General features: G+C 41.8%; 1 long non-coding RNA gene and 1 pseudogene across 1 annotated transcript in view; both read left to right on the forward strand.

The window, feature by feature from the left end:
• Positions 1-3,076: 3,076 nt before the first annotated feature.
• The window catches only part of LOC143648109 (uncharacterized), a 74,075-nt gene continuing 62,252 nt past the window's right edge, over positions 3,077-14,899 (forward strand). The window contains exons 1-2 of the long non-coding RNA XR_013158371.1: positions 3,077-3,098; positions 8,689-8,762. This is a non-coding gene — a long non-coding RNA (uncharacterized LOC143648109). The remainder of the gene's footprint in view (positions 3,099-8,688; positions 8,763-14,899) is intronic.
• The window catches only part of LOC143648876 (putative E3 ubiquitin-protein ligase TRIML2), a 55,088-nt pseudogene continuing 52,917 nt past the window's right edge, over positions 12,729-14,899 (forward strand).

Raw genomic sequence — 14,899 nt, forward strand, 5'->3', positions numbered from 1 at the left:
GCTGTACCTTCTCCAAGGCCTGAGGCTGCACAACTCTTCCACTGCGATGAGGTGGGAGACTCATCCTCGCCCTTCAGGGTAAACTCACCTTCTCCATGTATATGGGTGGGACCACTCTCCTGGCTGAGGTTTCTTGGCTTCAGACCCAAGTTTCCATGGTTCTCACTCTGAAAACTCCAATTTGTCCCTTTTGTGTTCCCCTTTGTCCAGATTGGCAGTGGTTCCATTTACACAACAGTCTCTTCAAGCACTCCAGGACTTCTCCATCATTCTCTTCACAGTTCCTCCAAAATCTTCCCCTTATCCACCAAAAAAACTGGTTCAACATGTCTGGTGTTTGCAAACTGCAGCAGCACCCCACTTCTCTAGTACCAAATGTGTTCTAGTTTGCTAGCTGCTGGAATGCAAACACCAGAGGCAGACTGGCTTTCAATAAAAGGGGATTTATGTAGTTGACATATAGTTCTTCAGAGGAAAGGTAAATAACTTTCAACTGAGGTTCTTTCTTACATGGAAAGACACAGAGCAATCTCTGCTGGTCTTCTCTCCAGGCCTCTGGGTTCCAACAACTTTCTGCGGGGTGAATTCTTTCTGCATCTCCAAAGGCCTGGGCTGAGCTGCCAGTGCTGAGATGACGTATGCTGAGCTGCTTGGGCTGTGCTACGTTGAGCTCTCTCATTTAAGCACAAGCCAATTAAATCAAACATCATTCATTGCAGCAGGCATGCCTCCTAGCTGACTGCTGATGTAATCAGCAACAGATGAAGTTCACATGCCTTTGACTCATATCCACAGCAATAGAACTAAGCACCTTCACCTAACAAGTTGACACCTGGATCTAACTACCACATTTGTCATATCTAATTGTTCTTCTTTTTACCTTTACTGATAGTCTTCATTTCTATGTTCTTCTCCACACCTTTCTCTGCTGTCTTTTACTATCTGTCTCTGGTGTTCCCTTTAGTATTTCTTGCAGAGCCAATCTCTTGGTCACAAATCTCTCAGTGATTTTTTTGTCTGAAAATGTTTTAATTTCCCCCTCATTTTTGAAGGACATTTTTGCTGGATATAGAATTCTTGGTTGGTGATTTTTCTCTTTTAGTGTCTTAAATATATCATACCACTGTCTTCTTGCCTCCATGGTTTCTGCTGAAAAATCTATGCATAGTCTTATTGGGCTTCCATTGTATGTGGTGGATTGCTTTTCTCTTGTTGCTTTCAAAATTCTCTCTTTCTTTTTGACGTCTGACATTCTGATTAGTAAGTATCTTGGAGTACATCTATTTGCATCTATTCTTTTTTTGGGGTACACTGCACTTCTTGGATCTGTAATTTTAAGTCTTTCATAAGAGCTGGGAAATTTTCAGTAATAATTTCCTCCATTAGTTTTTCTCCTCCTTTTCCCTTCCCTTCTCCTTCTGGGATACCCACACCATGTATATTCATATGCTTCATATTGTCATTCAATTCCCTGAGTTCCTGCTCATATTTTCTACTCTTTTCCCCATATTTTCTTTTGCTTGCTGGATTTCAGATGTCCTATCCTCCAGTTCACTAATCCTATCTTCTGCCTCTTGAAATCTAACATTGTAGGTTTCCATTGTTTTTCTCATCTCTTCTTCTGTGCCTTTCATTCCTATAACTTCTGTGATTTGTTTTTTCAGACTTTCAATTTCTTTTTTTTTTTTTTTGCTCATCCCTTGCCTTCTTTATAGCCTCTCTCAATTCATTGATTTGATCTTTGATGTTATTTTCCACATCTATTTGAACATCCTGAATTGTTTCAACTCTTGTATCTCATTTGAACTGTTGGTTTGTTCCTTTCCCTGGACCATATCTTCATTTTTTTTCTGCTATGAGTCATTGTTTTTTGCTGGTGTCTAGACATTTAATTTCCTTAATTACTTTATTCTGGAGAGTGATTTCACTTTTTTACCTAGGATTTTCTTGCTGGATGACTTTGTTGTCTATCTGTTCTTTGACATTCAGTTCGGCCTATTCTAGACCTTTAGCTTAGGTTTTGTTTAACAGATCAGAATTTTTCAGTTCTTCTTTTCTTGTTTCTTGCCCTGCATGTATGGGGCCATTTTTTTTTTTTTACCCTTAGGAGGGTTTCCTTTGGTGTTATAGACCCCAGTCCAATTTTCCCAGACCAGATTGGCCTCCTTTCAGGAGGAAAGAGTCACCTGCATCAGCTTTCCCTGAGGATGAGACCCATCAGGTTGAAAGACTTTCCTATGAGTCTCTAGACTCTTTGTTTTTCTTATCCTGCCTTTTATGTGGCACTTGTCTGCCTGCAGGTCCCACCAGCATAAAGTGATGTGGTACCTTTAACTTCAGCAGGCTCTCCTTGCTGGGGGTGTGGTGGAGACAGAGGAGAGATTGTAGGCTGGATTTAATTGCTTCAGTGATCCAGAATCTGGAGTCTGACTTCCTTGAGGGAGGGATTCTGCCTGAGCTGGGCCCCACCCCTCTCCTGGGAAAGGCACAGCCTCCAGGGACTTACTTCCTTTCACCTGGCCAGCCTCTTTGTCTCTAAGACAAGCTTAATTCCACCCTTGCCTGGGGCAGTGAGAGCCTGAGAAGCCTTGCAGTTGCATGCAAAGAGCAGTCGAGCTGTAGAATCACAGCCACAAAGAATAAAAGAAAAAAAATGGTTTTCAGAGCAGGACCCACATCCCTTGGATTTGCAATCAAGAGCTTAAGTTGGTACATTGCTCTATGTAGCTCCAGGTCCTGTGTGCCCACTCCTTCCCTCCAGGGCCCAGACCTTTCAAGTATTTTGAGCTGCTGATCTGAAAAAACTGTTTGTTTCTTTCTTTTTCTGTCAGCCCTGCCCCCTCTGTGCCATGGCAAAAACCAGCAACCTCATCTTTTACTTGAGGTTCAGCTGAGCTAGGCATCTAATTTTAGTAGTCAGAATTTGTTAATTAATTCCAAAATTGGAGCATGGTGGAGCTCAGCCCCTTGCTGCTAATAAAGTCTCTTTCCATTCCCCTCTGGGAACTAGCTTGTGGGGGAGGGGCTGAGCTCACCGAGGCTTGGGGGACTCAGGGTTCTGGGTGAGCTCATAACCGGTCCAGCTTGTCCAGACTGAGGTACGCTGTGTGTCTGGTCACTGATGTAGCCCCAGCGGTTGTTCTGTACTGTTCCTGGATATCTACTAGCTGCTCTGGAGGATGAACTAAATCCCACATTTCACTACGCTGCCATCCCTCAAGAGCGCACACAGTTTTGATAGTTAATCAAATGTTATTTAAGATACTGTTCAATATTTAGAATTCAAGTAACCCTGATATCTGTATTTATAGATTTTTTCCTTCCTTGTTTTAATTTTAAGTTGGCTTATGACATGTATTGTACAAACAGGCTTTACAATGATTTCTTAGGTATTTCTTTTAAATATGCCTATGGATAAGCTAACTAAAGTATCCGTTTTAGATGGCTAAGATTTCTATATGCTAATTGTAAAGATATTTGTATTTTCCTATTTCACTGAAATAAGGAAAATATTTTGTAACATAAGACATTACTATAGCAATGCAGATATTTGTAAGACTGTTCTACTTGATATTTTGAGAACATTCACAGTTTTGACAGCGGATAAAGTTGTATCTAAGTTAGTTTTTAATACTTAGATTTAATAACTTTGCTATCCGAATATGTAGATTCTTTTCTTGTTGCCTTAATTTTAAATTGGTTTATAAAACTTACTGCGTAAACACAAGCTTTACAATGATTATATGCCTACTTTATTTAAGTATGCCTATGGTAAAACTAACTAAGATAGCCATTGTTGGTGGTTCTAAGTATACTGTTTGTTTTCTTAAATAGAAAATATTTTAAAAAAGAAAGAAAGAAAAGAAGAAAAAAAAAGAATAGAGCCAAGATAAATGAGATGGGGAATGGAATAACAATAGAGAGAATCAACAAAACCAAAAGTTTTTTTTGAAGATCCATAAAGTTGATGAACCTTTAGTCAGACTTACAAAGAAAGAGAGAGATTATTTTAGATTCCTAAAATCAGAAATGAAAGTGGAACATAACTACAGACATTACAGAACTAAAAAGGATCATAAGATGGTACTTATGCCAAGTTAGAAAACCTGGATGAAATGGATGAATTCCTAGGAACATATAAATTACCCAATTTGTCTCAGAAGAAGAAATAAAAAAAAAACATCAAGTCTATAATAGCTAAAGAGATTAAGTCAGTAATTACAAACTTCCCAACAAAGAAAGTTTGGGACCAAATAGATGCTTTCACTGAACTCTACCAAATGTTCAAAAAAATATTTAACACCAATCCTTCTCAAACTCTTCCAAAAAATAGAAGTGGAGAAATCATGTCCTAACTCAGTCTGTGAAGCCAGTAATTACTCTGATACTAAATCACAAAAAAAGAAAATTCAAGACCAGTTTCTCCTGTTACTATGAGTAAAATGTCCTCAACTGAATTCAACAGTGTATTAAAAGGAGTCTACACCATGACCAAATGCATCTTATTCTAGGAATGGAAAGATGGTTCAACATAAGAAAATCAATCAATGTCATACACTGTTTATAGAATGAGAGGGAAACCAAGTGATCATCTCAATTGATGAGGAAAAGGCATTTGTCAAAATCCAACATCTTTTCATGATAAAAACACTCAGAAAACAGAAGAGAAGGACACTTCCTCAACCTGATAAAGGATATATATGAAAAGCCATTGCTAACATGCTTCTCAGTGGTAAAAGGCTGAAAGATTTCCCCCTAAAATCAGAATCAAGACAAGGGTGCCTGGTCACCACTGCTATTCAGCATTGTACCGGGAATTCTAGCCAGGACAACCAGGCAAGAGAAAAAATGAAAGGCATCAGAATTGGAAAGGAAGAACTCAAACGATCCTTCTTTGCATATGACATGATTCTATATAGGGAAAATCCCAAAGAATCCACAAGAAAGCTACTAGAACTAATAAATGAATTCAGCAAGGTTGCAGGATACAAGATAAATGCACAGGAGTCAATTGGATTTTGATACGCTAGCAATGAACAATCAGAAAAGGAAAATAACTTCGTTTACAATAGCACTTAAAAATAAAATCCCTAGAAGTGAATTTAACCAATGAGGTGAAACACTGATACACTGAAAACTACAAAACATTGCTGAAAGAAATTAAAACAGGCCAAATGGAAAGATTGAAGTCAGTTATGGGTGTGGTCTGTCCTGGAGCAAAATTCCTCTGTCTGTGGACCTGTGAAACCTATAAAACAAGTCATCTCCTTCCAATAGACAATGGAGGGACAGACATAGGAGAACGCTCTCATCTCAGAAGGGAGAAATTGGAAGGAAAACAGGAGTCAGTGAATCTCAAAGAAGTTCCAGACCTAACAGAACAAACTCCCTCAGATTTCAGGATCTGAGCTTCATCTGTGGATCAACATTTTGTCTTCCAGTTCTGAGAGTGTGGCAGTCCCACCTGCTCCGAGCTCTTGTGTAGCACCCATGCTCTCCCAAAGCACTGCGGTGAAGGGCCCACCCTCTCTGAGCACCAGAATGGCAGCGAGTCTCTCCACAAATATCAAGCAAAGGACCCACCATCTCCAAGCACTGGAGTGGCAGCACTCTCCCTGAACAATGCAGCACAAGTCCTAAATCCTCCAAGCACTGGGGCAGATGGCTTTCCCCTCCAGGTACAATCCCACACAGTTTTCTTGGCCTGAGGACATCTTCTCAGTCCAGCCCTTGGCTTCCATGGTTCTGTACTTAATGTCATTCTTCCTTTAATTTGTTCCTTCTCTGTCTCTTCTGAGCATTGCATTTTTTCATACAAATTTTGCAAAAACTTGGTGAGCATTGTGTGCAATTAAAGAGGGTCCAAACCATCACACAGTAGAGCTTTCTACACGTTCTTCCTGGATAACTGAGTTTCTAGTCCTGACTTCCACTGAAATGATTGATTGGATCCATGTTGAGCCACATCCTCCTTTTTATCCAAGAGCTGTTCAGTTAGACAACTATATGGAACTCTGTTCTCTGAGGACTCACTTCCCACAAGTTCAGGGAGTTCCCTGGTAGAATCACTTCTGGACCTAGTCTCAGAGCACACCATCTGGACAGGCTCAGAATTTTCCAAACCGTCAATTTCTGGTTTCTTTGTGCTTAAGAGTTCAGTTCTCAGCTTATCTCTTTCTTCTTGCATTTTATTATAAGCTACAAGGTAAAAACAGCTTGCACTTTCCATACTTAGCTTGAAAGTTCCTCAGCTAAATATCCAAGTTCATCACTGTTTTAGTTTGCTAGGCTGATGAAAGCAGATACCATAAAATGGGTTGGCTTTTAACAAGGGGAATTTATTAGCTCACAGTTTTGAGGCTGAGAAAAATGTCCAAATTAAGACATCAACAAAGTGATGCTTTCTTCTCAAAGACTATCTACTGGTGATCCTTGGCTCCTCTGCTACTTGGCAAGGCGTATGGAGGCATCTGCTGTCCTCTCCCTTCTCTCCTGGGTTCTGCTACTCTCAGTTTTAGGTTTCTGTGGCTTTTTCTCTTTAAATTCATCCCATTTGTAAAGGACTTTAGTAAAAGGATTAAGACCCACTCTGAATGAGGTGGAGCACACCTTCGCTAAAGAAGCTTCATCAAAATATCCTACTTACAAATGCCCAGATATATCCCAGAGTAGGTAAGGCAGATAATTAAAAAGTATTGGCAAAGTTCCTAAGGGATGGGAGAAAATATATAGAACTATTAAACATTACCACCAGGGAAACCCTTGATACTGTCTGAAACATTAGGGACTCCTAAGTCAGTAGGCCAAGCTCTTGATTTTGAGGCTTGCTCTTGCGAAGTTTGTTTATGTAGCAGAGAAGCTAAGCCTACCTGTAGTTATGCCTAAGAGTTACTTCCAGAAGACCTCTTTTGTTGCTCAAATATGGCCTCTCTCTCTCTAAGACCAGTTCTGCAAGTAAAATCATTATCCTCCCCCTCTATGTGGGACATGACATCCAGAGGTAAGTTTTCCTGGAAACTGGAATATTACTCCCAGGGATGAGCCTGGCTCTGGCACTGTGGGATCAGCAATGCCATCCTGACCAAAAGAGGGAAAAGAATTGTAACAAAGTATCAGTGGCTGAGAGTGTTCATAGAGTTGAGAGGCTACTCTGGAAGCTACTTTTTAGCAAACTTCGGCTAGATATTGTCATTTATCACGGTTTACTAACCCCAACCAAAACCATTCCAGCCAACCCTGAAGAACACCTAAGGCTCTATCTGAGATTCTACAAAGTTTCCATGAACTATGAATTACTTTCCAGAAACTTATAACCTCCAGATGGGTTCCTAGGCCAGGTTAGTCCTGAAATGCAGGGGGGCCAGTCTCTCTAGAACATCGACTAGTTCCATTCCCCCTATCTCATATTATCGACATCCCTCACCAACATGAAAAAGTTAGAATAAGCATAGCCCAAATACTCCTAAAGATTGGGAGAAAGATCAAAGGTGGAGTTATAACAAAGAAGATAGATTTAGCAAATGAGCATGACAGCTGAATCATATTGGTATTTCTTTTAGCTTCCAGTGTCTTAGAGAAGCTAGAAGGAAAAATCTAAAATTGTGGAACTGTAACCCATACTGAACTCTGAAATCTGTTCTATAACTAATTGTTGCAGTGTGCTTTGAAATGTATTGCTTTTTTTGAATACATATTTTTTTCACAATAAAAAATATCCTGCTTACAATGGGCCCACACACCCAGGAATGGATCAACTTAAGAGCATGCTTTTCTGGTGTACATACAGTTTCAAACCACCACTATCACTTTCAAATTCTGCCTTCCATCCAATATCAGACTCAACTTCACCAAGTCCTCTGCCACTTTAAGACAAGGATCACCTTATTCTAGTTTCCAATAACATAGTCATCATTTCCTCCTAAGATCTCATGGCAAGTACCTTTAACATCCATATTTCCACTGTCTGTCTCCTCAAGGCAATCTAGCACCTCACAATTCTTCCAGGCTCTATCCATTACCCACATCCAAAGTTATTTCCACATTTTTAGGTATTTGTAATAGACATGCCCCACTTTCTGGTACCCCCCCCAAATTAATTTTAGTATCCCTGCTGCTTAGATTAAATATTGTACAATGCATTCGCTAAACAAGAGGAATGTACTGGCTTCTAGTTTCAGAGGCTCTCACTCTTTCTTCAGCCCAGGACTGGTATCTTCAAGCTGGTCAGCAATCTCAGGGTTCCTTTGCTTTGCTGTCACACAGCCTTCTGGATTCTGCTAACTTCCAACTCTGGCTGCTCCCCCTGCCTCCTCTTTCCATGTCCAATTTCCTTTACTTATAAGGACTTCAACCATAATGGATTAAAGCCCACCCTCACTCAATTTGGTTAACATCATCAAAGGTTCTACTTACAAATGAGCTCACACCCCCAGGACCAGGGTTTGGGACCTGTGTGGAGGACATAACTCAATCCTCAACAAGGGGAATGGAGAGTTATTGCTAAACACGAATGAGTCTTGGCTTGGAACAATGAAAATCGTTTGGAAATAGTGGGGAAAGTTATACAGTATTGTCACTGTACTTGTGTACTTAAGACAATTCAAGAATTGTCCCTATAAAATGTTTAAAATGATTTTTGTTATGCCTATTTTACTGCAATTATGATTAATAATTAATTTTTAATTACAGAAAAAGCACATGGTGGCAACCACTTCACACCCACTAAAATGGCTATTCTCAAGAAAAGAAAATAACAAGCTTCGGTGAGGATGTGGAGAAATTGGAAGGTTTATGCCTTGCTGGTGGGAATGTAAAATGGTGTAGCCCCTGTGAAGAACAGTTTGGCTCTTCTTCAGTAAGTTAAACATAGAATTACCATATGACCCACTCATAGGTATTTACCCAAAATGATTGAATTCAGGCACTCAAACAGGTACTTGCATGCCAATGTTCATGGTAGCATTATTCACAGCTGCCAAATGATGGGGGAAAAAACACGTTTCCATCAACAAAATAATGGATAAGCAAAATGTGGTGTATCTGTACAATGAAATATTATTCAACCATAAAAAGAAACAGAGTTCTGATGCATGCTACAATATGGATAAACCTTGAAAACATGATGCTAAGCTAAATAAGCCAGACACAAAAACCCACATATTGCATGATTTCAGTTATATGAAAAATCTAGAATTAGAAAATTTGTAGAGATAGAAAGTAGATCAGAGGTTACCAGAGGCCGGAGGGGGAGTAGGGATGGGGAATTATTACCTAATGGGTACAAAATTTCTGTTTGGGGTGATGAAAATTGTCTGGAAATAGATAGTGGTGAGAGTTATACAACAATGAAAATGTACTTAATGTCACTGAATTGTACAATTAAAAGTGATTAAAATGGTTAAGTTTTATAAACACGATAAAAAATAAAACTTAAAAGACATAATAGCAAGGTTACGAGGCTTGATGGTCACAGAGATCAAGATAATAGAGTAAAAGCAAATTCTCCAAAGAAAGCACTCCTTATTTGCAACCTGAAAAGAGGCCCTGATTAGAAACTTTGGATTTCAGCTGGCTTCCTCTTGCAACTTGCACTACAAGGCGTATTCTTGGATTTTTATTTATTTTTTAATTAGGAAAAAAAGGGGAGAAGCATCTGATGAAGGAGACCCAATACTTGCCGGAGAATCAGTTGTTGAAAAGTTTTGATAGGGATAACTTCCTTAAGAGGGGGAAAAGGACTTGGAAATGGGGAACAACATGTGCTTTCCAGGGATCCGTGGCCCTGGTGCCTATGTGCTGTCCCTCTAGAAGACATGGTTATCATAGCCTTCTTGGAAGTCACACTCTGCCCTTGACTCCCACGTGTGTGTTAGAGGTTGAATGACAGGGAGTTTCTTATTTTGGTTCTTGAGGAATGATCTGGTCTGTCAGATGTCATAGGACATTAAATAAGGCCACACAGAGATGGAAAGTGGTACCATGTTTATTTGGAAATGCCAGCAGTGCTTAATTGCAATTTGCAGAAGCAAGCTGTTGGCTGAGAGTTATTTTTTCAGTCTGTTCTGTATTGGACTTTTTGTTTCTGCATTTCCAGGGTTAGCCTCACGTACTACAGGCTTGTGCTCATACACTGGCATAACTTCCTAGTTGGGCTTGGAAGACTGTGCTGATGGCATTTGATGAGAAGCTAAATCAGGGTCCTGCCCAGAGGCTTCACCCCTCTTCTCACTGATATCCTACAGGCCCTGCCTTGACCCACCCAAAAGAAGTCCATCTCTCATGCTCTATGCCAGATGAGGGGTTGGTCCACCTAACTGTCTATCCTGGATTATGTCAAAGCAGGCTTGTCTGGTTCAGGACTAATTCAGGTCTCTTACTACCTTCCCCTTTCCTTCCATCTACTCCTTTTCAGCTGGATGGTTCTTCTGCCAGAGGGCTGGCAAGTCAAAGAAAGGAAGGAAAAACCAAAAGGACCACATTTTGCTGCTTTTTCCCCCAACATTAGGAGAAAAGTTGAAGGAGGGGGAAGGCTACACAACTTGGGGGAGGGACAGTGCAAAATGAAAACATGGAGACCTTATTCAAGAAGTATTAAGAATGTCTAGAATGGCAATAGAGCATTAAACTAAGCACAGGACCCTTCTGAGCCAGGAATCATGTGTGCAGAGTCTCAGAGGAGAGAGAGCAGTACATTGTCTGCTCAGAGGAGTGCACATGACTCTTTCTGGCTGGAGCATAGAGTTCAAGACCAATCATGGTCCAGATGAAGCCTGACCCTGGAGTTTTTATATGTCTGAAGAAATTGGGAAGCCACAGAAGAGTTCAAGTGAGAGCATGGCATGATCAGACTTGTGTCTTAGAAAGAACACTCTGGCTGCTATGCGGAGAACGGTCTGCAGGGAACAGCCCAGAGGCTGGGAGACAAAAGGGAAGGCAGCATCCAGGCAAGAGGTGATGATGGCCAGGGCCAGAGGAGCAGCTGAGCACAGAGAGGAGTAGATAGCTTCAAGAGCTATTAAGAAGTAGGCCATGACAGAATTTGGTGATTGATCAGATATTTATAGTGAGGAAGAAGGACAGAGTTTCTGGCGTGTATGACTGAGTGAGTGATTGTAACAGTTTCTAAGAGGACAGGAGAGAGGGAAGGTTTGGAGAGAAGAGGTTGAGCCCAAATTGGAACAGGCTGAGCATGGGGCTACCATGGGACATGCTGGCAGAGAAATCAGCTGAAAGTAACAGTAATGTCCATGACTGTTTTAGTTTGCTAGCTGCCGGAATGCAACACACCAGAGATGGATTGGCTTTTAATAAAAGGGGATTTATTTTGGTAGTTCTTCAGAGGAAAGGCAGCTAACTTTCCACTGAGGTTCTTTCTTACATGGAAGGCACAGGATGGTCTCTGCTGGTCTTCTCTCCAGGCCCCTGGGTCCCAACAACTTTCCCCGGGGTGACTTCTTTCTTCATCTCCAAAGGCCTGGGCTGAGCTGCAAGTGCTGAGATGAGGAATGCCGAGCTGCTTAGGCTGTGCTATGTTGCGCTCTCTCATTTAAGCACAGGCCAATTAAGTCAAACGTCACTCATTGCAGCAGACATGCCTCCTAGCCGACTGCAGATGTAATTAGCAACAGATGAGGTTCACGTACCGTTGGCTTATGTCCACAGCAACAGAACTAGGTATGCTCACCTGGCCAAGTTGACAACTGAATCTAACTACCACAATGACCTAGAATGGTCCAAGAAAGAGGACAGGATTCTATTCCAAGCAGGAGGGGCCTTGGACCAGCCACCTCTCCCCATGAAGGGATTTGGATAGATGTTTCTGTGTTATGTGCTTTATACATATTTTCTATTTGATTTACATACTATCTATTTGATTTCCATTATAGTTCTTAGGGTAGCAATAGTGTTATCATTCGTATTTACAGATGCTGAACCTGTGTGATCCAGAGAGGCTTAAATCTCAACTATGTGTCCACCACTAATAAATAGGTACACTGGGATTGAATTCAGATCATTCAGACTTCAAGGTCTGCCTATTTCCAGGAAAGAAACATGAGAGCAAAATGGCAGCATGGATGTCCGTTGACCTAAATCTTCTTGGGTTCACAGAATCCATGTTGTAAGAACACGGCACTCTGGTTAATTTTCTTCAGTCCTTCCTTGTCCCACCCCCACCTCCTCCTTTAGTATAGAACTGTATTAATGTTTTTTAGTTGCTTTCTTAGGGTCCCCCTTCCCCTAACCTTGCCCACCAATTTCTTTTCCCTGCCCTAGACTCGAGCTGCAGGAGCCCTCAATCTCCAGTCTTCTGGGCCCTGAGTCCATCAACTCACCACTAGCATCTCTGCAGGGCAATAAATATCAATAACTAACTGTCAGCTCCACTACACTATCACCCCTCCACAGAAGCTCAGCTCCAGCCCAGGAGGAAACCATGGGTTCAGTGTTTGCCCCAGAAGATAACCTGGGTCTTGTAGATTTCCTAGAGTTCACACACAAGATGGCTACTTCCCTTGGCATAAACACAGAATTAATCTTGCCTTCCAGAGACCACTGTACCAGGGATAACTCAAGTCACAGTCAGATTCCACTATTCTTCTGAGAGGAAGGGAGCTCTAGACTATGGCAGCTTAGAGTCCAAACAGAACCAGAAAGGCCTCAGAGGATCTGCCCTGGAAATTTCAGGGAGTTGAATGAAGGTGGTGAGAGAGAAAACCCCAAATGAGGTCATGACCATTGATGGGGGTGGGTGACAACACACTCAACACTTGGCTGAAAGTGTATGAGAACAGGAGTGAGGACACTGTCATTCTCTTGTCCTGTCAATCCACAGCTATTCCCACTTCCTCTTCTCAGTGCTACCCAGTCTTCTCCTTCCCAATAATTCTCCCATTTTCTGGATTTATTTTCTCCTCCAAAGCTTCAGGTTTCCCCTCATCAATGTCTCCAGATCTGAATCCAAAAGAAAGATGCCCCAAACATGTCTTTTTCACCTAATCTGCAGCAGCGACCGCACTCCTTCAAAACACACATCTGACAACTGACAAAGGTAGATATCTTTATTTATCTCTTAGTGGAGACCAATGGCATTTTAAAAGGTTATTGTGTGTCTAGTAAACTTTATTGCCCAGGGACAGTTACCTTGTGAGCTTCTTTATTCATGAATCCTCACTCTTCTGCCCAGGATTGATGGGTGACAGCTCTCCATTCAGGATCTTTCTTCTACATATTTACAGTTGCCTCCCAAAGGGGCCATGACTTGCTGACACATCTTTGAAATAATACCAAGTGACTCATTAAAATGTTAATAGCTTCTGTCTGGATATATTGATTTTGATGTCAACTATTCTTGGAACAACAAATAAAGTTGATTTTTAAAGTTCCAACTTCCAACCATGCTGAGTGATAAGGAGTGATAAGGAGCCAAGGAGTATCTGAGAAGGGATAAGTCACCTTGGAAGCCTCTGGCTGAACAGGGATCAAATAAAGAGGCTTATCTCAAGCTCTGTGACGGAAAAACAAAAGTTATGGCTCACAGAGTTAAACTCAAAACAAAATACAGGGCAGTGCGATGGTGGCTTAGTGGCAGAATTCTCACCTGCCATACTGGAGACCTGGGTTTGATTTCCAGAGACTGCCCATGCCGAGAAAGAAAAAAAAAAGGTGTAGGAGAAAGGTACCCCAAAATCCATGTACTCTCATTCCGCTTGGGATGTTTCTAAGTAAACAACTGCAATTTTGAATCAACAACCTACAGATTGTCTTCTGGCTAGGAGTTCTTAGTTGTGATGGGGTCAGGAACTCTAGAATGAGAGGAACCAGCTCTCCAGGAATGGCCTTAGTTTCCCAACACGAGCCTCTAGGATGGGCTTCCTCTGCTGCTCCTCGGTACCTTCCAGTGCTCACTTGCTTCTGCTCCATTGAGCTTTCTGGTCCTTGAAGTTCATTCCTCATTGGCCTCTTGCCCTCACTGTTCCCTCTGCCTGGAAACCTCTTTCTGCCTCCAAGGTCCACGAGCCCACAAAAGGCTCTCTGCCTCATGCACAGAGTTCTCAACCCACCCGTTTCTCCTGGAGATGTGTCCTGGACTTCCCATCCTAAAACAGCCACCCCCAACCCCAGGAAACTCTGCCAACTGTGAACTACCTTGATTTTTCGCTCCCCCATCCCTCTTGGATGTCATGCTTGCTACTTGTCATCTTTTTTATGTATCTCCTCCCAGGAGGATGAGTAAGAACAGTTTCTGTCTGTTTCTGGACCCTGATTCTGGGTCCATGTTGAGCATATAATCTGCTCAGTAAACATCTGTCAAACAAATGAATGAAAAGTGCCCTAAAACAAGGAAGGGATCCAGAGATGTCCAGAAGGAATCAGGTTGAAAAGGTATCTACTAAGAAAAGCAAAGGAGAGGACAGGAAAAGACTGACATGGAAAAATCTCCGGGAAATGTTTCCTCATCCTTCCTGGGATTTAGTTGGGGTGCATACCTAAACCTCCACTTAGTCCTTGTAGCTCAACTCCAGTGGAGGGAAATCCTTTCCATGGCCCCATGACTCACGGGTAGGGCACCAGAGCTAGATGCCACTCTCAAGCCCTAAGTCAACGTTTCCAGAACACCCGCAACTAAAAGTGGCAAGGGCGGCTGACACACCACATCGCTCTGGGGCCGGGAGCCTGCTAGAAACGCTGTTATCATGCCTGACGCTCCGCCTTCCCAGCCCTGGCCACTCTGATACCCCATCAATGGGCCCATTCAAACGAAGCCCCATTTTGCATATTATTCTTAATAAACATTCATAGTGCAAGCCATAAGGGCCCTTTCAGGGCCGCTGCTTTGAATGCATATTAACAACAAAGTGCCTTTGTGTACTTACATGTAAAAAAAAAAACAAAACACTGG

This window comes from Tamandua tetradactyla, chromosome 10, assembly GCF_023851605.1.
Source record: "Tamandua tetradactyla isolate mTamTet1 chromosome 10, mTamTet1.pri, whole genome shotgun sequence".
Lineage (NCBI taxonomy): Eukaryota > Metazoa > Chordata > Mammalia > Pilosa > Myrmecophagidae > Tamandua > Tamandua tetradactyla.